The sequence below is a fragment of the Daphnia magna genome, linkage group LG1 (assembly GCF_020631705.1).
Source record: "Daphnia magna isolate NIES linkage group LG1, ASM2063170v1.1, whole genome shotgun sequence".
In the NCBI taxonomy this organism is placed as follows: domain Eukaryota; kingdom Metazoa; phylum Arthropoda; class Branchiopoda; order Diplostraca; family Daphniidae; genus Daphnia; species Daphnia magna.
Genome location: NC_059182.1, coordinates 7,274,572 through 7,300,672, shown reverse-complemented (window position 1 = coordinate 7,300,672; position 26,101 = coordinate 7,274,572). Strand labels below are relative to the sequence as shown.

Genomic DNA, 26,101 nt, shown 5'->3' with positions numbered 1-26,101 from the left:
CTGAAACGGTAATGTTGGCCTTAACAAAGCCAATTGTAATTGACTACATATTATTCATGTGGAGCCAGAAGCTAGGATATTTCACAATGAATAGTTAGTTGTTTATAGATGTGCACTAAGCTAGTCATTTTTTCAAATTTCACGGGTCAGCGTAAGATGGAGTCCACGCAACTCTTCGTTAAAGTCTTTAAATCGGCGTCCCAACAGGGTCTTTCAGCAGTTGCTTCTTGTGCAACAACTAATTCTGATACCTGAATTTCGGAAATAAAACAATATAAAATTTAGCAACCCTTAGTGATCCCGTAGACCGTTGGCTGCGATCGAGTATTTAAGTTAGCGGATATGTTCTGGCTTACTGAGTTTTTTGGCTTACCAAGCAATGTCGAAGTAGTATGCTAAATAGTAGATCATAAATTCGACCGACGCAGGCAAACTATAAGCCTAGAGTTTAATTTATATTGTCAGAGAAATGGTTAAAGAATTTGTGAGTTGAAGAATTTCTATAGATTTTTAAGAAACCTTGTAACTTAATAGGTAGTTTATGTTGGCCTTGACTTCAGAAGTATATAAGGTTGCGAGGCATTACATCAAATTTCGGTAGAAGGCTCCATGGTTAAGTTTCAAATGACAGAATAGTCAGAAATAAGAGAAGTGTGGGCTGGAAAAAAAAAAGAAAGAAAAGAGCTGAAACCATAATTTCAGTCGACGTCCTGTTCGGTTGCGTGGAAAATCAGTCGATTTCTCACACTCGATTATTTAAAGTCCGTTAGCATAGTCACGGTTTTCAGCTTGTGCGTGATAGAATTGTGTTGAACTACAGTGGATCTCTCTTGTGGGAAAGTAACTTTAAAAACTGAAAGCAGAGGATGGAGAAGACACACAATTTAACATGTAAAGGCAATGTTACTAAAATCAGTGGCACGAAAAAATAGAAGTATATTTTCTTAATTTTCAATCCGACATGTTGGGTTGAAGAGGAAAATTGTTTCAGTGTTTGTTAGAATAAAAGTATTACAGTTAAACGCTAGGAGACGAAAATATATGAAAACTGTTTTTGTTACAGGGATGTTCATCTGGTGTAAACAGGTTTGTTGTACATAATTTCTTAAAACTACTGAAACTTTTTTATTTTCAGAAATGCTAGAAAACAACACTTATTTTGGGGCAATATGAAAGATAAGCGAACGTTGCATAATGCAAGTATAAGTGCATTTCCTATTAGTAAGTTGGTTTGGTTATAATTTATCGATAATTAAAGATAGTTTTACTAGTCGTAGACACACGGTTCGCATAGATATTTAACATGCACGTTTTTTGTTTGTTTTGAGATACAAATATTTCCATTGCCTACGTGCATCATGTGCGACAACAGCGAGCCAACTAGCCACTAGTGCCGTTCAGACTTATGCGCCCGTTGAACAGACCATGGTTTGTATAACGATTATTATGTCGCATTCTTATAACAATAGTCAACCTTAAATAGTCAACCTTACATTTTTTTCAGGTATAATTATTTCTGTAAAATATTTCATAATCGTCAATCGTCAAGAAAGGATGTCATTTGGAGAGGGGGAGGTGGGTATGGGAGTTGCAAATCCTAGAAGTTTCCATGTAGACATTGGCGTATCGACGTGGCTTTTTTACGCTGAATGTGTATTAGGTACGAAAACTTAAACTAACTACCTGTACATTATGTAAAGAATGATTCGTTGTAAAAAAAATTTCCCAGGACACCGTGTAAAAAAATAGACTACTAAGTACTAATAATTTCTGTGTATAACAAAGGAAACTTAAATAACGAAATGTAAAAAAATAAATATAAATATAAAATATACTTTTCTTGCAGATCGATGGCCTGCTTCTGCTGACCAACCAGATTTTCCGTTGCGATAATTATTTTTTATCCCACTCGCCGATGATCGCGATCACGTTCATTTTTGCATTACTAGATGGCGTATGGATAACCATTAAAAAAATGCAACAATTCGATGGCACTGCAATGAGAGAAATGAGAGAACTATTTAGTGGGAAAATGAAAAGGGTAATTGTATTTATAATCGCTTCTATTTTGACTCCTGGATGGCCAACACAAATGATCGGAAAAATGATCGCGATCATTTTCAATGAATGAGGACCGGCGATAAAAAAAATTGATCGTGATCGCGATCACGGCAAGTCTGTTATCAACATGGGACACAAAAAAAGGAACATAAGCACAAGGTATACTCCCATGGAAGTTTGTGTAGCTTTCTGATTATTATCAATTTTTTGAATAATTTCTTGGAATATTCAAATCATATTATGTTTTACTCATTTGTTTTCTAGAATGTCTTCCGCTGCCGTATATTTACCTACTCTGCTCATTATTGAAAACAATAGCCAATTCGAGGTCTTCCGATTGAAGCTATCAACCATCACAAAAAAGGTGAAATATTTAAAGTTCGAATTCTACATTTGAAGCTCGATGCAGTAGGACAATAGGTCAAGATGCAATATGGTTTCGTACACTTCCATAGAGCTCGGCCCCGCGTTGGTCAGGTAAATTTTTTGTTGATCGGACGGGTCATTTTAGTTTTTGGGGTTGATTGGCCGGGTTATGGGCTGTCTTTTTTCTATATGCCTTGTTGGGTTCTGATCAAGTTGTCTAATCACGGTACCTAATCCGATTGCAAGGAATTGATTGCTTATGTAATCATAATCGATTGTCCGTATACCAGTCAGGCTCTTGTATTTAGGGAACACCCTTTGAGCTTTCATTTTACAAGATATGATGGGTCTTCCAGATTGAACGCGACCCGGCTCCGCAAGAAAAATGCCAACCTTATCGAACCCGATCACCCGTTTTTCCGGTTGGTCGGGGTTGGCGGCCCGATTACAGCTGATCGGGGTCGACTCGTCTTGATAAACTTATGAACCTCTGAGTGGCGGGAAAATTTAGTTTTGGTAGAATAGTTGTTGACGGACAAAATTTTGCAGCGATAGCGGCAAATGCATCCCTCATGTTACTGCAAAATATTGTACATCACCAAAAATTGTAACGGAACTAAAATTCCTCCTCAAGTACAATGCCTCAGTTGGTGTGCTGGCTTTCATTGTATTGTGGGCTCTTCGGGATTGTGTTTTGTTTTTTCAAACTTAGCAACACGCATGCCGAGGTAACAGCGTAACTTTTAAAGTGTATGCCACATTAAGGGTTTCCACTAGAGCAATCACACTGTTACTTCGACTGCAGTTTGTCCACATTTCACAAAGAAAGAACAAGAGGGGTCAAGAACCCCGAATGGCTTTTTTCGGGGAGGGGACCCAGATCAAAGCCAATCGGTTTTTTAGTAGCCTGAACGATGGAAAATGCTTTGTCTGTGAATTTTTTCAGAAGCACCGCAATAGTTTTTTTTTCCTGACCACTCTGAACAATCAACAGCACTTTCAAAAGGTTTTAGCCATTGATCGAATCGTGTAAGATCAGTTAAGCGATAGGGACACCAGAAAAAGATGGAAGGAGTAATTTTAAACGAAAAAAAGTATATTGATTATTTTGGAAATCATTTAAGTCAGTAGCAGTAGCAGCTCTGGCGGGAGAATCGATTTGAACCATACAATTAGACTTGCCATCCGCTCAAAATTTTGAGCGGCGCTCAACTCAACGTAAAAACGAATTGAGCGCCGCTCATTTTTTTCCGCTCAATTTATCGCTCTACGTCCGAAATAGGGTTAGTAGGGGTGGGACCGAAGCCGCTGTTGCGCTTTGGTACTATATCGATAGGGTGGCATCCGTGACGCACAGAGGTGTTTTTTTATCCCAAGTATATTTAACAATTGGCCCCATGTGCTAAGTATACTTAGAATCAATATCACCCTCGTGCGTCACGGATGCCAGTAGGGAACGGCCCCGACCCTAATCGGGGCGCATTTTGCCAATCGGGTTTCAAAATTCAGGGATCAGGGCGGGGCGTACGGGGTGAAAAATTTTGAACCCCGATCTCAATCGGGGTGCCTAATCGGGGATGCAACCCCGATTGCAATCAATCGATCGACGTAAAAACATAATCGCCCCGCCCCGGCTGATGAAGTGTTACTCCGATTCAGCCCCGATTGCTTTTGCCGATCGCTGTATGCCACCCTAGCGGTAGAGTACCAAAGCGCAACAGCCGCTTCGGATCTACCCTACTAACCCTATTTCTGAGTGAAAAAAATCTGTAACTGTAGTTTGAGCACATGTGTCCTAAAACGACCGCTAGGTGGCAGTATGAAATGAGCGGAACTCGTTTTTTTAGTTGATCGCCACTCAAAATTTTGAGTTTGAGTTCGCTCACGACAAGTCTGCATATAATTGAGTATGTTAAGCAAATGAAATGTAGGTGTAAAGCATCCTCCCTCTCGGGTGAATGACTTTACGGATTAAGACAAATATATTAACACGGAACTGGGAGGCGTTTACCCACAATGATGACAGTGTATTACTAGACTAGGCCATAAAATATAAGGGAGAATACATGCATAAGAATACGAGGACTAAAGGGAAACAAAGTGTAAGTGGAGACAACGTAAATTGATCTTACCGTAGTAGCGCGAGCGATACGGGTGAGTTCAGACACGAAATGGAGACGATTGGAAATACATTTTCCTTTATTTTTTTTTCTTTACTATTGATGGAGAGACTTACTTCTCTCTCTCATTTCTTATGGTTTTTTTTTTTTTTTTTAACTAGGTGCGATGCAACATACAATGTATTTTCTATTCAATTGCTACAAAGATTACAGTAATGGATCATGACGGCGATTTCATTGGTGTGGCCGTTGGTCGGCGGGCTGCGACGACCCGTCGTTTCCTCCTTCTGGTAGTGCTGCTAGTCGCCATCTTCGGATCAGCAGGTCGATCCTTCTGTGCCGCCAGCGAAGAAACTCCCGATAATCTGTGCTGTGAGCTGGTGAATCTCGGTTGATGTCGTGTTGTGGTTCGTACGTCGCTTCAGCAGGTGTTGGTGTTGGCATCCCAGCTCTTGCCCCGGGGATGGTGATGACGAGGGTGTCTCGTCCACTTCCGTCTTTCACGATTGTTACCAATCGGTTTGTGTTCGATCGGTTTGCCATTTTCTTGATTTTTTTTCCTTTTTTTTTCCTTCGAGTGTAAGGACGAGCGTGTGTTCTGTCTGAACGCTGTTTGTCAAGTTGCCGAGCAACGTGTTGTGTTTTTCAATAGCAGCTTCGGTAAGCGGCTGAATTTCATTTATATTATTTCTTTGCGTAAGCGAAATGCTCTTGCAGAGTTGGAGGAAGTCGGTGAGGGCGTTAGTGAGCGTTGTGTTTCGTCGGCTAAACCTTTGCCTTCCCACCGAGTGTCATATTCTTTCGATGCATCGGATAGAGAAAGAAGAGGGAAGGAAGATATGCGGATAGAAGAATATAGAAGAAATGGGGCGTATGGGAGCTACCACGGAGAAGTATATGTATGTATATCTATCCATAACGCTGAGGTATATTTTCTAGCCTAGACCATATGAATACAAAATAACAAATGGAAAAGAAATAAGCATGAAGACAAATTTGTCTTTCCGCTCGTCATCGAAAGATAGCACTACAAAAAAACTTAAGATAGGGTGGATAAAATAAACGGTAGGGCTCGATAAAGTTGGTGAAATATGAAACCAGATACACTTTAAATGGTTTTAAAAAGAGGGAATCACAATTACTTGCGACACACCAGGGAAGACAAAAGAATATGTTGAAAAACTTGTTTGTAGTATTGAATAAAAAATATATAAGTGTAAAGCCTCCTCCCTCTCACATCACCCCCTGGGTAAAATCCAAAATAAAACATTTTCCGCAGTCCGTCGCTACTCGCTCCGGGGCTCCATGGCGTAGAACGATGTCCTTCATGAAAAATTCGGCCGCATCTTTTGCCGTAGCCGTTGGGATGGATCGGGTTTCTGCCAATTTCGTTTAGTAGTCCACTGCCACGATAATATTTCTGTTTTCCCCGGCCGTCATTGGAAACGGGCCCAGGATGTCCATGCCCACTTGCTCAAAGGGACGCTCCACCTTTATTATCTCCATATACCCCTGGGGTTCTCTTGGCGGCGACTTCCTCGCTTGATATAGGGTGCACACGTGGACGTAACTCACTACGCGCTGCTTTAGCCCGGGCCAGTAGTACTTCTCCTCGATCCTGCTTAACGTACTTCTCGTCCCCAGATGTCCCGACATCATACTGTACTGACTTGCTTTCAGCACCTCGCTCCTTTGCCCCGGGGGTAGGCACAGCCGTAGCCGCATCCCGTGTTAGTAGTAGAAGCATCCTCCCTCTAGGGTGAATGACTTTAAGGATTAAGACAAATGTATATTAACACGGAACTCGGAGGCGTTTACCCACAATGACGATAGTGTAAAGCATCCTCCCTCTCGGGTGAATGACTTTACGGATTAAGACAAATATATTAACATGGAACTCGGAGACGTTTACCCACAATGACGACAGTGTTTTACTAGACTAGGCCATAAAATATAAGGGAGACTACACGCACAAGAATACGAGAATACTTCTCTCTCTCACTTCTTATGTTTTTTTTCGTTTTTCTTTTTTTTTCACGAGGTGCCATAAAACAACCAATGTATTTCTATTCGATTACTACAAAGGGTACAAAAGATCACGACGGCGATGTCATTGTTGTGACCGACAGTTGGTGGCTTGCGACGACCCGTCGTTTCTTTCTTCTGGTAGTGCTGCTCGGCGCCATCGTCGGATCAGCAGGTCGATCCTTCTGTGTCGCCAGTGAAGAAACTCCCGAGAATCAGTTCTGGGAGCTGGTGAATCCCGGTCAATGTCGGGTTGAGGTGCGTTCGTCACAGTAGGTGGTGATATCGGCATCCCAGCTCTTGCCCCGGGGATGGTGATGACGAGGGTGTCTCGTCCGTTTCCGTCTGTCGCGATGGTTACCAATCGGTTTGCCATTTTTCTGATTTTTTCTTTTTTTTTTTTTTTTTCGAGTCTAAGTGCGAGCGTGTGTTCAGTCTGAACGCTGGTTGTTAAGTTGCCGAGCAACGTGTTGTGTTTTTTCCAATGGCAGCTTCGGTAAGCGGCTGAATTTCATTTATATTATTTCTTTGCGTAAGCGAATTTCATTTGCAGGGTTGGCGGAAGGCGGTGAGGGCATTAGTGAGCGTCGTGTTTCGTCGGCTAACCCTTTGCCTTCCCGCCGAGTGTCGTATTCTTTCGACGCATCGGATAGAGAAAGAAGAGGGAAGGAAGATATGCGGAAGAAGAATATAGAAGAAATGGGGTGTATGGGAGCTACCACGGAGAAGAATAAGACCAATTTTGTAAACCTAAACTGTATATAGTTATGCTTTAAATCGAACAAATTCTACATGTACCGAAAAGAGCTTGTATGCTTTATTACAGATTGTTTTTTTTCCTTCATTTTATCTATTTCTTTATTTTATTTCTTTATTTATTTATTTATTTACTTTTTTTTTATATACTCGAGACGAGGGCAATTATAAAAGTAAGTCAACAGAAATGTTTAGACGGTTCGCTGCAGGTTCAGTTCGTCGGTGCGAATCGGTTTTCCGAACCGCCAACCCATCATTGCCACCTTACTTTCCAATGTTGATATTTATATTCCCTTCCTATTTTATTGCTTGGTCTATTGATTTCTTTAACCCCTTTTCTGAAATAACTACTTCCATAATGCCATTTTTATTTTATTTTATTATATTTTTTTTTGTTTTTGTTTAAGAGAGTAAAATTTATCAAGCTAAAAAAAAATGAGGGAAGAAAGAATACTGGTAAAAGAAAAAGAGAAGGTTAAAGCAAGCGCATAGAATGTTATATATGTCGACTCCAATTTCATCGACGATTCCTCATAGTCGGGAAGTTTCCTACTCGTTTCCTTCAAATTCTTGGCGCGAGCGCTTGTGTGGGGCATCCCAAGATGTAGCCCATCCATAGAGAGGGGGGTGACGACGTCTACTGCCTCTGTCGACACATCAGTCGTTGATTCTGTTGATGGACTTTTGTCCGAGTCATCCGTGGCGCGTGCGGTGTTGTCCTCGGTAATTGGAGGATGATGACGCTGATCTGCGGCGTCGTCACACATTTCCGTGAGGGAAACATAATCTTCCAGTGAAAGTTGGATTGGGTTGGTAACATTCTCTCCTTCTTCCGTCGGAGAATCGTTTTCCATTGGGGCGTTGGTATCTGTGTTATCGGCTGATGCCGTGTCACTTGTAATTCTCAAAGTCGTTGCCGATTTCAATTTCGGGAATATCGGTAGTCTGAGTCGCAATCGATTTGCGGAATCGATTTTCAAAATCCAATGGGTTTTCAATGGATGGACAATCTTCAGTTTTCCAAAGCATTGTTTCGTACAAAGGTTTCAACCGATTGACGTGGGTACGCTGGCATACATAGGAATTATCGGCTAGATCTATGTTTTTTTTTTTTTCACGAGATGCCATAAAACAACCAATGTATTTCTATTTCATTACTACAAAGGGTACAAAAAAATCACGACGGCGACGTCATTGTGGAGACCGACGGGTGGAGGCTTGCGGCGACCCGTCTTCTTGTAGTGCTGCTCGGCGCCATCGTCGGATCAGCAGGTCGATCCTTCTGTGTCGCCAATGCAGGAACTCCCGAGAATCGGTGCTGGGAGCCGGTGAATCGCGGTCGATGTCTGGTCGATGATGAGGTTCGCTCGTTGGTGTGGTAGGAGTTGGTGCTGGCATCCCAGCTCTTGCCCCGGGGACGGTAATTAGCAAGATGTCTCGTCCGCTTCCGTCCGGAACAAGGGTAACCAATCGGTTAGCGTTTGTTGGGCTTGTCATTTTCTTTGAGTTTTTTTTCGTTTTCTTTCGGGTGTAAAGACGAGCGTGTGTTCTGTCTGAACGCTGGTCGTCAAGTTGCCGAGCAACGTGTTGTGTTTTCAATAGCAGCTTCGGTAAGCGGCTGAATTTCATTTATATTTTTTCTTTGCGTAAGCGAAATGCTCTTGCAGGGTTGGAGGAAGTCGGTGAAGGCGTTAGGGAGCGTCGTGTTTCGTCGGCGAAAACTTTGCCTTCCCGCCGAGTGTCGTATTCTTTCGACGCATCGGATAGAGAAAGAAGAGGGAAGGAAGATATGCGAAAGAAGAATATAGAAGAAATGGGGCGTATGGGAGCTACCACGGAGAAGAATAAGACCAATTTGTAAACCTAAACTGTATATAGTTATGCTTTAAATCGAACAAATTCTACATGTACCGAAAAGGGATTGTATGCTTTATTACAGATTGTTTTTTTTGTTTTTTTTTCTCTTTTTATACTCGAGACGAGAGCAATTATGAAAAAGGTAAGGCAACAGAAAATGTTTCGACGGTTCGCTGCTGGTTCAGTTCGTTGGTGCGAACCGGTTTGGAATAAATATTACTCCGGGTCCTACTTCGTATGCTGACGGTGCGCCCGATTTTCCGAACCGCCAACCCATCATTGCCACTTTACTTTCATATGTTGATATCTATATTCCCTTCCTATTTTATTGCTTGGTCTATCGATTTCTTTAACCCCTTTTCTGAAATAACTACTACCATATCGCAATTTCTGTTTTATTTTATTTTTTATATTTTTTTTCTCAAGAGGGTAAAATTTATCAAAAAAAAAAAAAAAATGAGGGAAGAAAGAGTACTGGTGAAAGAAAAAGATAAGGTTAAAGCAAGCGAATAGAATGTTATATATGTCGACTCCAATCTCATCGACGACTCCTTATAGTCGGGAAGTTTCCTACTCGTCTCCTTCAAATTCTTGGCGCGAGCGCTTGTATGGGGCATCCCATGATGTAGCCCAGCCATAGAGAGGGGGGTGACGGCGTGCAGGATCGAGATCTAGGATCCTCTTCAACGTCGCGATGGCTCCGCTCCAGTTGTCGTTGCGGATTTGTTCGGTCAGCCGGTTTGATAAGAGCGCGGTTTGGACCTCCAGGCCTCTCTCGTAACGGCGTCGCTCCCTATCCCAGGAGTTTCCGCCATCGGAGTCCGGAGAACGTGGCGTTTGCGCAGTGGACTGAACATCCGGCTGCTGCGCTGGCACCCAGCTGAGGTCGACGGGTTGCACCTCAGGTGTGTTAGCGGGTACCTGCAGGCTGGGCTGTTGATCGGCGGTTAGTGTGTTGAGTTGGAGTTGTTGAATTCAAATCGAGTACATTACTATCAAGGTTTTACTTATTTCCTTTTTTCAATACTTTACTTTTTACTATTTCCAATGTTGTATTGCTACTGAATAAGTGTAACAGATGGACTTCTAATAAAATCTACTATATCTTTTAACTTTTCCGATAAATGTCTGTTACTTCTATCGTAAAAGAGTGAAATATGGGAAGTTTTGCAATTTATGGGCTTAATCAGAGAGGGAACAACTCAAATGCAAATATTTCAAAAGAACACAGAGGCAAGAAGAAATAACAAATTATTTTATACTTGTTGAACACGAAGGTTGTTTTATGGTATCGTAACATATGACACGACATACGTATGGAAAGAATGTAAGAAGTTCAATAGTCTAGAGAAATATTTTTTCTTTTCCTCTATTTTCTTTGTCTTTTTTCATTTTTATTTCCCTTTTTTTTTTTTTTTTTTTTTGAGAGGACGCATGAAATTTTTTGTTTGTTTATTTGTTTGTTTTTTTTTTTTCGTTTTGTTTCTTTTTTTTCAAGAATTTATAGTTCTCATTTGTCTTTGTTTGTTTGTTTGTTTGTTTTTTTTTCTTTTTTTTTTTTTCAGAGTTCTTCTGTTTCTTTTTTTTCTTTGGTATACCTTTCCTTTGTTTTATTTATTTTTTTTTTCTTTACTACTAATGGCGAGACTTACTTCTCTCTCTCTCTTCTTATGTTTTATTTATATATTTTTTTCCGAGATGTCATAAAACAACCAATGTATTTCTACTTAATAACTACAAAGGGTACAAAAAAAAAAAAAAAAATCACGACAGCGATGTCATTGTGGAGACCGACGGGTGGTGGCTTGCGGCGACCCGTCTTCTCGTAGTGCTGCTCGGCGCCATCGTCGGATCAGCAGGTCGATCCTTCTGTGTCGCCAATGCAGGAACTCCCGAGAATCGGTGCTGGGAGCTGGTGAATCGCGGTCGATGTCTGGTCGATGTTGAGGTTCGCTCGTTGGTGTTGTTCGTTGTTCGTTGTGTTGTTCGTTCGTTGGTGCTGGCATCCCAGCTCTTGCCCCGGGGACGGTGATTAAAAGGATGTCTCGTCCGCTTCCGTCCGGAACAATGATAACCAATCGGTTAGCGTTTGTTTGACTTGCCATTTTCTTGAGTTTTTGTTTCTCTTCTTTTCTTTCGGATGTAAGGGTGAGCGTGTGTTCTGTCTGAACGCTGGTTGTCAAGTTGCCGAGCAACGTGTTGTGTTTTCAATAGCAGCTTCGGTAAGCGGCTGAATTTCATTTATATTATTTCTTTGCGTAAGCGAAATGCTCTTGCAGGGTTGGAGGAAGTCGGTGAGGGTGTTAGGGAGCGTCGTGTTTCGTCGGCGAAAACCTTGCCTTCCCGCCAAGTGTCGTATTCTTTCGACGCATCGGATAGAGAAAGAAGATGGAAGGAAGATATGCGAAAGAAGAATATAGAAGAAGTGGGGCGTATGGGAGCTACCACGGAGAAGAATAAGACCAGTTTGTAAACCTAAACTGTATATAGTTATGCTTTAAAATCGAACACTTCTACATGTACCGAAAAGGGATTGTATGCTTTTATTACAGATTGTTTTTTTTTCTACTTTAGCTATTTCTTTTTTTTATTTATTTATTTATTTATTAACCCCCTTTCTTTATATACTCGAGACGAGGGTAATTATAAAAGTAAGGCAGCCGAAAATGTTTCGACGGTTCGCTGCTGGTTCAGTTCGTTGGTGCCAACCGGTTTGGAGTAAATATTACTCCGGGTCACACTCCGTATGCTGACGGTGCGCCCGATTTTCCGAACCGCCAACCCATCATTGCCACTTTACTTTCATATGTTGATATCTATATTCCCTTCCTATTTTATTGCTTGGTCTATCGATTTCTTTAACCCTTTTTCTGAAATAACTACTTTCATATCGCAATTTCTGTTATATATTTTTTTCTTTCTCAAGAGAGTAAAATTTATCAAGTTACAAAAAAAAATGAGGGAAGAAGGAGTACTGGTGAAAGAAAAAGATAAGGTTAAAGCAAGCGAATAGAATGTCATATAAGTCGACTCCAATCTCATCGACGACTCCTTATAGTCGGGAAGTTTCCTACTCGTCTCCTTCAAATTCTTGGCGCGAGCGCTTGTATGGGGCATCCCATGATGTAGCCCATCCATAGAGAGGGGGGTGACGGCGTGCAGGATCGAGATCTAGGATCCTCTTCAACGTCACGATGGCTCCGCTCCAGTTGTCGTTGCGGATTTGTTCGGTCAGCCGGTTCGATAAGAGCGCGGTTTGGACCTCCAGGCCTCTCTCGTAACGGCGTCGCTCCCTATCCCAGGAGTTTCCGCCATCGGAGTCCGGAGAACGTGGCGTTTGCGCAGTGGACTGAACATCCGGCTGCTGCGCTGGCACCCAGCTGAGGTCGACGGGTTGCACCTCAGGTGTGTTAGCGGGTACCTGCAGGCTGGGCTGTTGATCGGCGGTTAGACCCCAGTCGTCGAAAGCGGTGGTCTCCCAGGTCTGTGTCGGGACGGGTGGTTGGGCGTCCTCTGGTCCACTTTGGTGATTTTGCTCCATGACGGCAGTTGAAAAGCGTGTCTTAGCTGGGATGAATAGATGAGCAGCGTTGAGAGAATCTGCGAAATACTTGGTGGTTTTCTTCATGTTATATAGTCGAGCGACTTCTGATGACATTGATGTCGCGAAGTAGGTATTATATTCTTTTCGCAATTCGCGCTATTGGAGCCCGTCTCTGTAGCGAAGGGGCTTACTTCGATTGCGCTGTGGGCGTCCGGTGACATTAAATTGTCCCACTGCCTCTGTCGACACATCAGTCGTTGATTCTGTTGATGGACTTTTGTCCGAGTCATCCGTGGCACGTGCGGTGTTGTCCTCGGTAATTGGAGGATGATGACGCTGATCTGCGGCATCGGCGCATATTTCAGCGGATGGCAACTGATTTTCTGTATTTTGATGAGATGAAACGGCGACGTTCTCTTGGCTTAGCTTTCGCTGATCAATTTCTTGAGTCGGAAAATTAATGTCAAATGGGAGGGCGTCACTGTCAAAGGTATCGTCTGGATTGTCACTGTCGGGGCTGATTTCATTTTCGAAGATATCGGTAGTCTGAGTTGCAATCGATTTGCGGAATCGATTTTCAAAATCCAATGGGTTTTCAATGGATGGACAATCTTCAGTCTTCCAAAGCATTGTTTCGTACAAAGGTTTCAAACGATTGACGTGGGTACGCTGGCATACATAGGAATTATCGGCTATATCTACTGTATTATTGGTATGTACTTTTACAACTCTATAAGGGCCTTTATATTTCGAAGTGAATTTCCTACTGTCACCTTCTTTAACTACACGAATATCTAATAAAACTCTATCTCCTACGACATATTTTCTTTCTTTCGCACGTTTATTATATTGTTCACGCTGACGATTCCGTGCTTTCTCGCTTTCTTCACGGACTCGCTGAAAGCTATAGCGTAATCGATCAGCTAAATTTCCTACATAGTCGGATACAGATTTAATAGTTTGAGGGGAAGCGTCTAAATATTCATTAATGGGAAGATTAGGGTCTCTACCGTGAACTAAATAATAAGGGGTTTCAAGTGTCGAAGAGTGAACTGAACTACGATAAGCGAATAAAACATCGTCTAACATATTTTCCCAATTTGCATGTTCTCCGTCTTTCAATTCTTTTCTTAACATCGCGGTTAGTGTCCGATTAAACCTTTCTGTCTCGCCATTACTAGCGGGATTGTAGGCCGTTGTCAATCTTTGGTCAATTTTTAATTTCTTACAAAAATAACGGAACAATTTCGAGGTGAAATTCGTTCCACGATCGGAAATAATGGCTTTAGGCATACCATGTCTTACAATTATTGTTTTATATACACATTCTGCCATGGTTTGGGCAGTTTGGTCTTTTAGAGCAACTGCTTCCACCCAGCGACTAAAATAATCAGTAATAACTAAAATATAACTATTTCCATTAGGCGAAGCGGAAGTAATAGGGCCTAAAAAATCCATGCCTATTACTTGGAAAGGGGCTTTCGCAATTTCATGGGGGTGCAAAAGTGCTCTATATGTGGAAGAAGTGTTAGCTATACAAGTTTCACAAGCTTGACAATATTCTAAAATATCTTTTCTCATTGTAGGCCAATAATAATGATTTTTGACCTTCAAATACGTTTTATAAAAAGCTAAATGTCCACCCATCGGTGCGTCATGTAATTCTTTTAGCACTAAATGGCGAAGCGATAAGGGTAACACTACTTGACAATTAATTTCGTTACGCTTACTATTTTTGGAAGGCACTTCGTGGCGACAAAGTGTACCTTCTCTAATTTCAAAATATTCGATTTCTTTAGCCCATTCAGGTTTGGATTGGCTATTTTCCTCATTGAGCTCTCCTTTTTCTAAATAATTTCTAATGGCTACACAAAGGTCGTCTTCTAGCTGTTTTTCACAAATTAACTTAATATTATTTGGTACCGGCTGAATACTAGCTACTTTCAATCGTGATAAACAATCAGCATTTTGATAAATACGTCCAGGCCTATACTTTAATTCATAATTTGTAGCAGCTAATAGTATAGCCCATCTACCCAACCTACCGTTATTATCTTTCTGATTTTTCAGCCATTGCAAAGGACGATGGTCACTAATAATTTCAAAGGGTTTATCTAAGAGATAATGTCGGAAATGTTTAATTGCATCAATTGCGGCTAATGCTTCTTTTTCAGTTGTACTGTATTTCATTTCGGCCTTTGATATTTGTCTACTAGAATAGGCTATTGGATGTTCTTGCTCATGCTGCATTTGAGACAGCACGGCTCCTATTCCATAATCGCATGCGTCAGTAAAAAGCAAAAATTTTTCGTTAAAATTTGGATAAGCGAGGACTGGGGGAGTTACCAGAGAAGTGCGCAATTTCTCAAAGGCAACCTGTTCCTCCGTTCCCCAGGCAAAAGGTTTTCTACTTAGATCTTTGTGCGTTAATCGAGTTAACGGCTTAGCTATTGAACCGAAATTTTTAATAAATCTTCTATAATATCCAGCAAGCCCAAGAAATGATCTCACTTCGTCAACAGAAGTTGGCGTTTTGTAATTCCCTATCTTATCAATTTTAGCAGGATCGGGTTTAATACCGTCCGTTGAAATTACATGGCCTAAATAATTTACTGAACGCTTAATAAACTGACATTTGTTAAGTTTCAATTTCAAATTTGCTTCTTTAATAGGGTAAAAATTTCTCTGATATCTCGTAAGTGATTTTCAAAAGTGTCTGAAAAAATTATGACATCATCCAAATATACTAATGCTTTACTTCCTAAGACATCTTTTAGTACGTAATTCATTAGTCGTTGGAAAGTGGCTGGTGCATTACACAAACCGAATGCAATTCTTTTAAATTCGTAAAGATTATTTTCTACCACAAAAGCGGTTTTTTCAATATCTGGATCATGAACTTGAATTTGCCAATAGCCGGAAGCTAAATCAAGAGTTGTGAAGAATTTTTTTCCATATAATTTATCTAAAGTTTCGTCAATTCTTGGCATGGGAAAAGAATCTTTCTTTGTAATACCGTTTAATTTCCTATAATCGACGCAAAATCTTATTTCTCCATTCTTTTTCTCTACTAATACCACGGGTGAAGCCCATGGGGACTGCGAATATCGAATTACGTTTGCTTGGAGCATTTCTTGAACTTTGTCTTCTAATAATTTCCTTTGGTTATTTGTTACTCTATATGGGCGTTGTCGAATGGGGCCTCGTCCTTGGGTATCTATTGTGTGTTGAATAAGGTTAGTATTCCCTAGTTTGGAATCTTTTGAAGCAAACAAGTCGTGGAAGTCATTTAATAATTTAGAGAGCGGTGCTTGAAATTCCGTGTTGACTTCTGAAAATACAATAGGCTCAGTTATTTCGTTAGGCTTAGCTTCTCGTTGATCTAAAGCTATTTTTCCGATGACATGATGAATAATTTCAATTACGCCTAATTTGGTGTTTCTTGGGATTTTGACTTGATTTAACGAATGGTTTTCAACTACAATATTATACGTTCCATCTCCCGATACTTTTCCGATAAATTTTTCAATATAAACTCCTGCCGGCAAATTTTCTACTGGTGTAAATATAAATGCAGTGTTAGGGGAAACATACGGAAATGAACCCTTTAGCTGGCCTACAATTACGAGCGACGTCTGACGAGATAGCGTCGTCTTTTTGACCGTCGTAACTGCCATTTCCGGTACCCTAAAAACAGAAGATGAGCCTTGCCCATCTCTAGCTAGATAAATGCTCTTCGTTTCTCCATCAAGCTTAAATGCGTGTTTCTGAATTGCGTCCCATCCAAGGATACAATCTTCAGAAATACCATTTGTAATAATAAATTCTTGTTGTAAAATTGACTCTCCGTATCCAACGGGCAAAGTCACTTTTCCCAACGTATGTAACTTTTTCTCCCCTACATCATATAAATCGAAATCAAGCTGACTGCAGATCACCTGACCTCTAGGGGGCAATTTTTTAAATAATCTCTCGTGAATAATACTTTTAGACGCGCCTGTATCAAATAATGCTTGTAACGGGACCTGGAAAATTTTTAATGGAATTCTTGGAGTTGATTCATTCGTAATGGTTGTTAACTTCGCGACTTGTCGGGATTTAAAATGAGGCTCTTCATCAACTGACCCGAAGCTACAGTTGATCCCTACTGGTTTCCCTGGTTTTGAGGGGAACCTGGTATGTTAGGCCTATTGGTGCTTCTGAACTTAGGGCAAGTATTAGATTTATGGCCGATGTCCCGGCAAGAATAACATATAGGAGGCTGAGCTTGTTCTAGTTGTTGACGTTGATAACTACGACAATTAGATTGAATGTGACCGCGATAGCCACAAAAATTGCAAATTATCGACGGCTGTGTAGGCCTATTGTTGGTATCGTTAGTTGATCTCGGAAATGATGGGGTAGCGTTTGTAGGCCTATTCTGTGCGTTTGAGAATTGTCGATTGCCACTATTGTTAGGGAAGCGCGGTGGACGTGGTCTACCATTATTATACTGGTTAACAGTAGGCGTTTGAAAAGAAACTTGCTTCCTGTATGATGCGTTCGCCGGATAAGAAACGTCGTTTTTATTTAGTTGAAGTTTTTTCACGGTTTGGATAAGCTCATTAAGTACGTCTTTAATTTCTTCGTTTTCTGTTTTCTTTTCCCCGACAGGTTTATCCCCGTGGGGAATATTTGCAACCGCCTTATTCACAACTTCCTTTTGGTCTAATATCATCTGCTTGATTTCTTTTAACTCTGCACTGCTGGTGTATTGTGACCCGTCTATGGATCGAATAAACTCCTGTTTTTCGCGATCGGTTTCCAACGCTTCTAGCCTGAGGGCATACACGCGCGTAGTTGCAAACAGTTCGTTAAAATCTTTAAATTCCTTATATTTGACTTTTACCTGCAATTTAGAATCTAATTCCTCAATAAATTTGTGCATGAGAATAACTGCAAACGATTTTTTGAATGACCTACAGGATTCGTGCGTTTAAAAATTTCCTATAGACGTAGCGCATAATCAACAACTTTTTCACCTGGCTTACGTTTGGCTTTGTTATCGTATATCGTATATCGTATCGATAGCAATCCCTAAACCATTTTTTTTTGTTTCCAAAAGTGTTATTGCTTTATTTTCAATGAATTAAATTCAAATTTGGCTACCTTATGAGAGGTTGGTTTATATTTTTCCCTAATTAACTTAATTTATGTTTGTGAAACTATTTGTTATTTGACTATTTTATTTTTGGAACACTATTGAGGCTACAGTTTTGGAGAAAGCGAATAAGCGAGGGAAAAAAAGAAGAACAGAATAGAGAAGCTATAGAGGAACGACAGACTAATGAGGGAAACTACAGAATTCAAAAGGGACATAGAAAAAGATGTTTCGGAATTATTGGGAAGACTCCGGGTGGCACACCCTTCCTTTTTCCTCTCCTACCACTCCTCTAAGTCTCACCGGTACGGGACGTCCCAGTTGGCGGCATACCAGCCGTAAAGCGGTGGGTGACTCCGCGATGGATCTAAATCCAGGATACGTTTTAAGGTATCCACGGCGGCACGCCAGTTTTCGTCCAGGATGAGTGAATACAGCTGGTTGGTCAGGCGGAGGTTTCAGGCTCGGAGTTCCGTCTCCCGTTGTCGTCTACGTTGCACTGATGAGTTGCTCCGGGAGAAACTCCCGAGGGTGTGGGCCGAGGGGGGGGGTTAAAAAAAAAAAGGGTTGTTTTTGGTTTTTTTTTTTTTTTTTTGGTGGTTTTTTTTGTTGTGGAGGGGGGGGGCCCCGGGGGGGGGGGGGTTTTGTTGTTTTTTTTTGTGGGGGTGAATCGGACTAGGCGGTGGGAGCTCTTCCTCCGGGCTGCCGTTCGTGTAGATGTAATTGACGTTCTCCATGTTTTTCTTCCAGAGATGGATGTGCAATGTCAGGGGTGACAATTCAAAATGAGCGAGAGTTGTTGACTGATTGAAGATTTTCGGCCTTATCTATATGAATTTTTCTGTTATTGGACTCCATCTCGATAACGCAGAGGCTTTCACCGATTGCGTTGCGGGCGTCGGGTAACATGAAGTAGTTCTGGGTTCTCAGTTGGCGTCTCTTCTTCTGGCTTGGATGGCAAACTCTCGGTTGCCTCAACTTCGGCGCGTGCGGAGTCGTTTTCGTTAATTGCTTCATGTTGAACTGATTGTGCTTCGTTGTCCGATTCTTTTGTGTTAGAGATATTATTTTCCGATGAATGCTGACGACATCAGCTTGTTGTTGAGAAACATTTACACCTTCAAAATGATCAGTTGTTTGCGAGATGTCATCTTCGTAATCATCACTTGCCAATATTTCTTCATGATCTTGATTTTCCATGGCAATGTCATGGTCTTGAGTTTGAGTCGCAATTGACTTGCGAAATCAGTTTTCGGAATCGGAGGGGTTCTCAATTGGGGGACAAGGTACTGTTTTCCACAACATTGTTTCGTATAATGGTTTTAAACGATTTACCTGCGCACGTTGGCATACATAAGAATTATCAGCTATATCTACAGTATTATTATTATAATCTTTTACTACTCTATAAGGAACTTTATATTTTGATGTAAACTTCCTACTATTGCCATCCTTAACTACACGAATATCTAATAAGACTTTATTACCTACAACATATTTCTTTTCTTTTGTTCGTTTGTTATTTTGTTCGCGCTGGCGATTCCGAGCTTTCTCGGTTTCTTCGTGAACTCGTTAGAAGCTATAACGCAAGCGATCGGTTTAATTCCCTACATAATTAGAGGTGGATTTAAAAGTTGAAGGGGAGAGGCACCTAGAGATTCGTTAATAGGGATATTGTAACAAGGCGGGTCGTAGACTGTAATTACTAACTGTATTGACCAACTCAACTCTAACCACCGATTGCCCCATAAAAAAGGAGTAACACATAATAAGCCGTGTGCCTCCTAGTCGCGATACTCCCGCCATCTATGAGGCTCCACAGTCGTCTTGTTCGCCCGGGTGACCAACTTGCTGCTTTCAGACCGTCATAACTCCGGGTTATCATGGTCAAGCGCCTCATCAGATCCCCGGCCTTGGTGTTCACGTTCCCGATCAGCGTAGAATGAAATCTCCCGATTTAACTTGGTTTGCTATCATCGGGCAATTTTATTTTTGACTTTAGCCATTCTTTCAATCGTGTTATTATTGCAGCAGGTTGCCTAAAAGTGATGTCGGTCACGACCACCCATTCGGAATCGGTGAAAGCCCTTTCACCTTCCGCTTTAACAATAAATCCACGGGAGAGAATAATTTTGGATGTTCCCGCCAACCTGGGCGTTAGAATGAGATTCATTAATAACACCGGTAATATTAACATTAACGATATTACGCTACTGCCCTTCCACCTCTGCCAGCACCCTCTTTAACCCTCTTTGCATACTGAGTTCAAAACTTTCTTCTCCATCGCTCACGTTGGGCTCCCCTCCCAGTGTTGCGTCGATAGGCATCACCAACTCTCTACCATGCATTAGGTAGAAAGGTGGTCTGCCTGTTGTCTCGTGCCGACTCACGTATGCGAACCTCACGTAGCTTAGGGCCTCATCCCAATCCGAATGATCGGCACTCACATACATGGATAACATGTCCGCTAGCGTATGGTTTAATTTCTCTACCTGCCCATTTGCCTGCGGATGGTACGCTGTCGTTGGCCTATGGTTCGTTTCCAGAGCGGTCAGCACTCTTTTCATCATTTCTGCCATAAAACACATTCCTTGATCCGTTGTAAGATTTCTAGGCGCCCCGTGTCGCAGCACAATTTCTTCCACGAAAAATTTTGCTTTTGCTTGTGCCCCCGCCTTCACGACTGCTCCTATTTCCGCCCACTTGGTTACATAATCTACCGCCACGATTATGTATCGATTCCCCTGTTTCGTCTTTAGGAACGGCCCTAAGATGTCCATACCCACTCTGTCGAACGGCTTTTCGACATGCACCACTTCCATAAATCCTGGCGGCTGTCTGTACGCCCCCTTTTTCCTTGCCTGACACGCTTGGCACGACTTCACGTATCGTGTTACATCACTATACAACCCCATCCAATAGTACCTCTGAGATACCCTTTTCAGTGTTCTGGTTTCGCCCAAGTGTCCTGCTGTCATTTCATCGTGACATGCCAGCAGTATCGCTCTCCTAAAGGCACTGGGTACACACAGCTTGAGAGCTACGCCCCCTCCTCTTGGATTAACACTTACTCGGAACAGGGTCCCGTCTTTCAGTGTATACTTCTCCAATTCTTCTCCTCTGTCCAATTTCTCGAACACGTAACCCCACTCCATCCGCTGCCGCTCCATGAGTTCCTCCGGATCCCCTTCTCGTGTCACCAGGTTGATCACCACTGATTCCGAACATACGTCACCCACTGTTAAACGGGATAGGGCATCGGCATCCGCGTGCAGTGTCCCACTCTTATTCACTATCACGGTTTCGTACTCTGACGGAATTAGGCCTATCGAGCCAATCTCCCCACCAGCGCCTTCTTTGACGTGAGCCAACACAGGGCATGATGGTCTGTCACGATCTTGATTGGATAGCCCCATACGAAGCTTCGGAATTTCCTGACAGCCCATACTAGCGCCAGGCATTCTTTCTCTGTAATGGAATAGTCCTTTTTCGCTGCGGTCATCAGCCTACTGGCGTATGCCAGGGGACGTTCAACCTCCCCTGGCCTTTGCAAAAGAACCGCCTCGATTCCGTTCCCGCACGCATCGGGGTGTATTTCGAACGGCAGCCTGTAATTCGGGTATGCCAATGTCACTGACCTAGCCATGGCTTCCTTCAGTTCTTGGAAACTGGTTTGCTGAATTGGACCCCAATGAAACCAGGTTTTCTCCCTTGTCAGATCTGTCAAAGGTTTTGCTATCTGGGCGAATCCACTAATGAATCTTCTGTAGTAAGAACACAGCCCCACGAAGCTTCTCACAAATCTCACTTTCTCCGCTCTCGGTGCTCCCGCTGCTGGTTTTGGAAAGTCTTGCACGGCCCACACTTTCTCCGGATCCGGTCGGATTCCCTGGGCTCCTATGAGATGGCCCAGCGCTACCAACTCCGTTTCCCCAAACCTGCACTTTTAAGTCTTTACCTTCAGATTTGCTTTTTGTAGCACCACTAAAACCATCCTTGGTCTTTCCAGATGTTGCGTCGTGTTATTAGCGTAAACGATGATGTCGTCTAGATATACCAGACAGGACGTCCACTTCAACCCCGCCAATACTAGGTCCATCATCCGCTGAAAGGTTCCCGGGGTGGAAGCCCCATAGGCATTACCAAAAACTGGTATAGCCCATCCGCCGTAATGAAAGCTGTTTTCACTTTGTCCTCCTTTTCAATGGTACCTGCCAGTAGCCACTCTCTAGATCCATTATCGAAAAGATCTTCACCCCTTCCAATCTTGACAGGCTCTCCTCTTTCCTAGGTAGTGGATACACATCGTTAATGGTCACTGCGTTCAAATGTCGGTAGTCTACACATACCCGCCATTCGCCGCTTTTCTTCTTCACTAGTACAACTGGAGATGCCCATGGTCCCGTAGCCGGCTCAGCTACCCCTTTCTTTACCAGCATCTTCACCTTTTCTTGTACTATCTCTCTTTCTTTGTACGCGCTTGACCGGGGGTTCTGGTAGATCGGAATTACTCCCTCCTTCGTTGGGACAATGTGTTTCGCTGCTGTGCATCGTCCCAACTCATCCTCCGACCGCGCGAAACAATCCTTGAATTCCTTCAGCACGATCATGAATCCTTCTACCTTTTCCTGACTTAATTCTTTGTTAATCCTGCTCGCGATGTCCCCGTCTTCCTCTTCTTCCTCACTCTGGTCGTCTCCTCCTCAATCTTCCCTGCATTTCCAATCACGGTCCCCGACCTGATGTACTGTGTGCGATTTCCCGGATTCAGCATCAACACTCTCACCAATTGCTCGTTCACGAGCACTCGGCCCGCCGAGATACCTTTGGCTTTTTCCAGACTGGTGGATGGCTCAATCAGCACGGAACACGCTAACACCGACGATATTGGTTCAATTTCCAGGGCCACCAGAGATCGTGGTGGCAGGTTTCGTCCTTCCCGTGAAATCACCTTATCCGCTGCCTCACCATCTCCTTCCTGTTCTCCCTCTGCTAGTAGTCCCACGGGTAACTCCCCCTGCCACAGCTTGGGTCTACCTTCCCCATATTGTATTTCAAGCCGCTTAAATTTCTTCAGCGTATCATTCCCCAGCAACAGGCGATTTCCTTTCATGTCCAAAACAATAGCTTTCGTTTCAACGGTTTTCCCTGCGATCTCAATTGTGAAAATCACACTGCTCAGCGGCGGCGCCCTCTGACCGTTCACCATCACTACTGATGAAGCGCCCCCCCCCCCCCCCTTTTTTTTTCCGCGCCCCCACTGACACCGCCGCCCCGGTATCTATTACCGCTTCCACCCTCTTTCCTTGCACCAACACCTCCTCTGTTACCAGCTGATCCGTGTCAATCAATAGCAGCGGAATGTCTCCCGCCACCCCTGTTTCCGCTGGACTGGGTCGTACCATTTCCACGGCCGTTCCTGTCCCGTCTTTTCCGTGACTCTTCCTTTTCTTTTCACAAAATCGTCTTATGTGACCCACTTCCCCACAGAAGTGACAAATAGGTCTGCCATCTGGCGCTCTTGTGTTTCTTTCTTCCTGGGGCTTATTGAAATCTTTAACGTCTGAATTACCCTCAGTTCCCGTTCTCTTTTTCAGCGCCACCATCTCCGTCTGTAGTTTTTTAATTACAGCGAGAAGTTCTCTCATGCCACCGGATCCACTGCTTCCTTTTACCCCAACGCTGGTAGCAGTGGCTGGGCTTGCTGGGCGCCTCTCCTCCTCTAGCTCCACATCCATCTGGTCTGCCCATGACACTCCTTTCTTTGTCGTTTCTTCCGCCATCATGGTCGCCGCCCACCCTCGCTTGTTGGCAAGCTATGCTGCCTCGGAGTGTAATTTGATAGCCGTTAGAAACTCGGCGCACGTCATTGGCTTTACCACCCAAATTTTCTCCAACAATGTCGGTTTTAAACCTCTGAACAGGTAGTCCAGCTTGACTGCCTCCATCATAGCTGGATCTACCTGTCGGCACAAGTTCACCACTTCATAGAAATATTCCTGGGGTGGCTCGTCGATTCCTTGTTTCCGGGACCTCAATTTCGTCTCCCGGTATCGTGCGTACCCCTCCTGCACAAACTCGTTAAGAAAAACCGTTCGGAGACCTTCCACCGCTACCGCCCCCTGTCGCCCGGCTACTGCCGTGGTATCAACCCAATCGTTTGGTACAACTATACATTGGAACCACTGCCGAGCCGGTCCCTCTAAGTACATCCCAAAGTTGGTGCGTTTATCTTCGCCGGTCCACCTATTGTAGTCCCCAACCGCCTCGTACCTGTCCAACCAGTCCGCCGCGTCCTCTCCTTGTTTTCCAGAAAAAAACAGGAGGAGCCTTGAATTTCAACAATCTGGCTACAGCCATCGTTTCTTCTTCTTCCTCTTCGTTTGCGCTTGTACTTTCCGAACTAGAGGTACCAACCGACTCTGTTAGTCTACGAAAACCACCAAACGACTTGTTCCACCCCTGTCCCCTGGGTGTACCTCCTTCTACCTCGGAGTCTGACAAGAGTTTGCTATCAGACCAACTCCTATGTCTGTACGTTTCTTCCTCTTGCTCAATGGCAAGATCTCCCGTGCTTCCTTGCTCTTCTCCAAATCCTACAGTGGCCCCGGTCAAATCTCCGTGGTCCCACCCCAACGATGCGTCTGATTCTCTTCTCTCGACTTCCGTTCCTTCCTCCTCCCGGTCGTCTCTGCTAACCTCTCCTCCGACTCTGTTGCACTTCTCTCTCCAAATCCAATATCCCTGATTCTGCTTCGTCTGTATTCCCAGCCCTTCTTTCCTTCACCGGGTGTTCCACTGTTTTTCTAAGTGTTCTTCAAGTGTTTTTCTGCTTCCTAAGTGTGAGCCTCTTCCCACTCAATGGCTGCACTGGGGATGCCTGAATGCCTCTTAACCGCTTGCTCAGTCTCTCTGGTTCTTTACTCATCTGTCGACCTCTTTGCCCATCTTTTTCCTCTTTTTTTTTCTGACCCTGGTGTTCTTAACTTCCAAATCCCAACTCCCGTCACCACAGAATTTGCTCTCCTTGCGTCGGCGTCAGGCCGCTTACGTGACTCTATACCTAAGCAGTTTAAGGCACATTCCACAAACTCTTAAACCAAAAGGCTCTGACAGGACTTGAAATTTGTTGTTTGAACTTACCAGTGTTTTTGCATCTCCACCATGTAACAAGGTGGGTCGTAGACTGTAATTACTAACTGTATTGACCAACTCAACTCTAACCACCGACTGCCCCATACAAAAGGGAGTAACACCAAAATGGATTTGAAGTCGTATTATGGAGGCCCCAAGAAATGGCCAGATTTCATCGCGATTTTCCTGGATTTAGTTCATTCAGACGCCACACACAAAACAACAGAAAAAATGGCAATATTGTCGCGGGTGAAAGGAGAGATAGGTTATCTCTTCGCTGAAATGTGTCATCCGCTCATTGGAAAACGCTGCGATCGTGGTGAAGAAATTATCGGGAGAAGTCCGCTCTAAGAAAGATAGCAGATACGCAGTCCGGAAGGGGAGTAATTCACGCGACGGTATAAAACGCTGCCCCGAATCTGCGTTAGATGAGTCTCCATAGGATGAGCTCCCGGACCTGGGCTCCGTTAGAGGAGTTCCCTGGTTTCCCTAGAGGTCTTCAGACGCTTCTCCAGCTTTTGGTAATGGTTATCCCTTTTTGTTCGAGTTAAACTATTGTTTAGATTTAAGTCATCACTTGTTGTATTCATTTGTTCTTGTTAAAATACAACTCGTGTGTGACAATATTAAAACGATCCTTGTCAGAAGAAATCAGGAGTCGCCTTGGCGATTCACTAAGCAGTCCGTCTTTGTACGATGAAGCTTTGGCAGAACTAGAAACCACATACGGACATCCGCTAATAGTATCCAGAGCTTATATTCAGTCTTTGATTGAGCTCCCGAAAGTTCTTAGTAATGACTAAAAGACTTTGCTGAAATTTTCTCAAGCTCTCACTGGTGCTGTATCTTCATTAAAAAACGAAGGTTACGATCACGAATTAAAGTCGTCCGGAATTCTCGAAATCATCCTTGCCAAACTTCCCACCGAGCTACAAAGCAGGTGGGGGAAGAAAATCGTGAAAAACCACCCAGTCTGCCTCACTTTGCAAGATTTTTCTCCGTGGATTCAGACGATCGCTAAAGCTGAAATGATGGCAAAACATTGCCAAATTTCTACAGCTACGCCAACGACACATAAACATGGAGAAAAGCAGGGCC

General features: G+C 43.1%; 3 long non-coding RNA genes across 6 annotated transcripts; 2 read left to right on the top strand and 1 right to left on the bottom strand.

Annotated features, from left to right (window-relative positions):
• Window position 1: 1 nt before the first annotated feature.
• Window positions 2-1,915, bottom strand: LOC116929168. Of its 4 annotated transcripts, none has more exons than XR_004397635.2 (4): window positions 1,836-1,915; window positions 520-658; window positions 374-433; window positions 2-251 (listed from the first exon to the last, which is right to left on the bottom strand). It is a non-coding gene; the product is annotated as an uncharacterized LOC116929168 (long non-coding RNA). The 4 variants fall into 4 exon arrangements; XR_004397644.2 differs by lacking the exon at window positions 1,836-1,915 and adding an exon at window positions 747-1,717; XR_006642561.1 differs by lacking the exon at window positions 1,836-1,915 and having other exon boundaries at window positions 374-441; window positions 520-1,717.
• LOC116929161 lies at window positions 1,804-7,416 on the top strand. Its single transcript, XR_004397632.2, has 3 exons — window positions 1,804-2,220; window positions 2,326-2,425; window positions 4,709-7,416. It is a non-coding gene; the product is annotated as an uncharacterized LOC116929161 (long non-coding RNA).
• Window positions 7,417-8,504: 1,088 nt separating this feature from the next.
• LOC123469338 lies at window positions 8,505-9,572 on the top strand. Its single transcript, XR_006642559.1, has 2 exons — window positions 8,505-8,790; window positions 8,865-9,572. It is a non-coding gene; the product is annotated as an uncharacterized LOC123469338 (long non-coding RNA).
• Window positions 9,573-26,101: the final 16,529 nt, after the last annotated feature.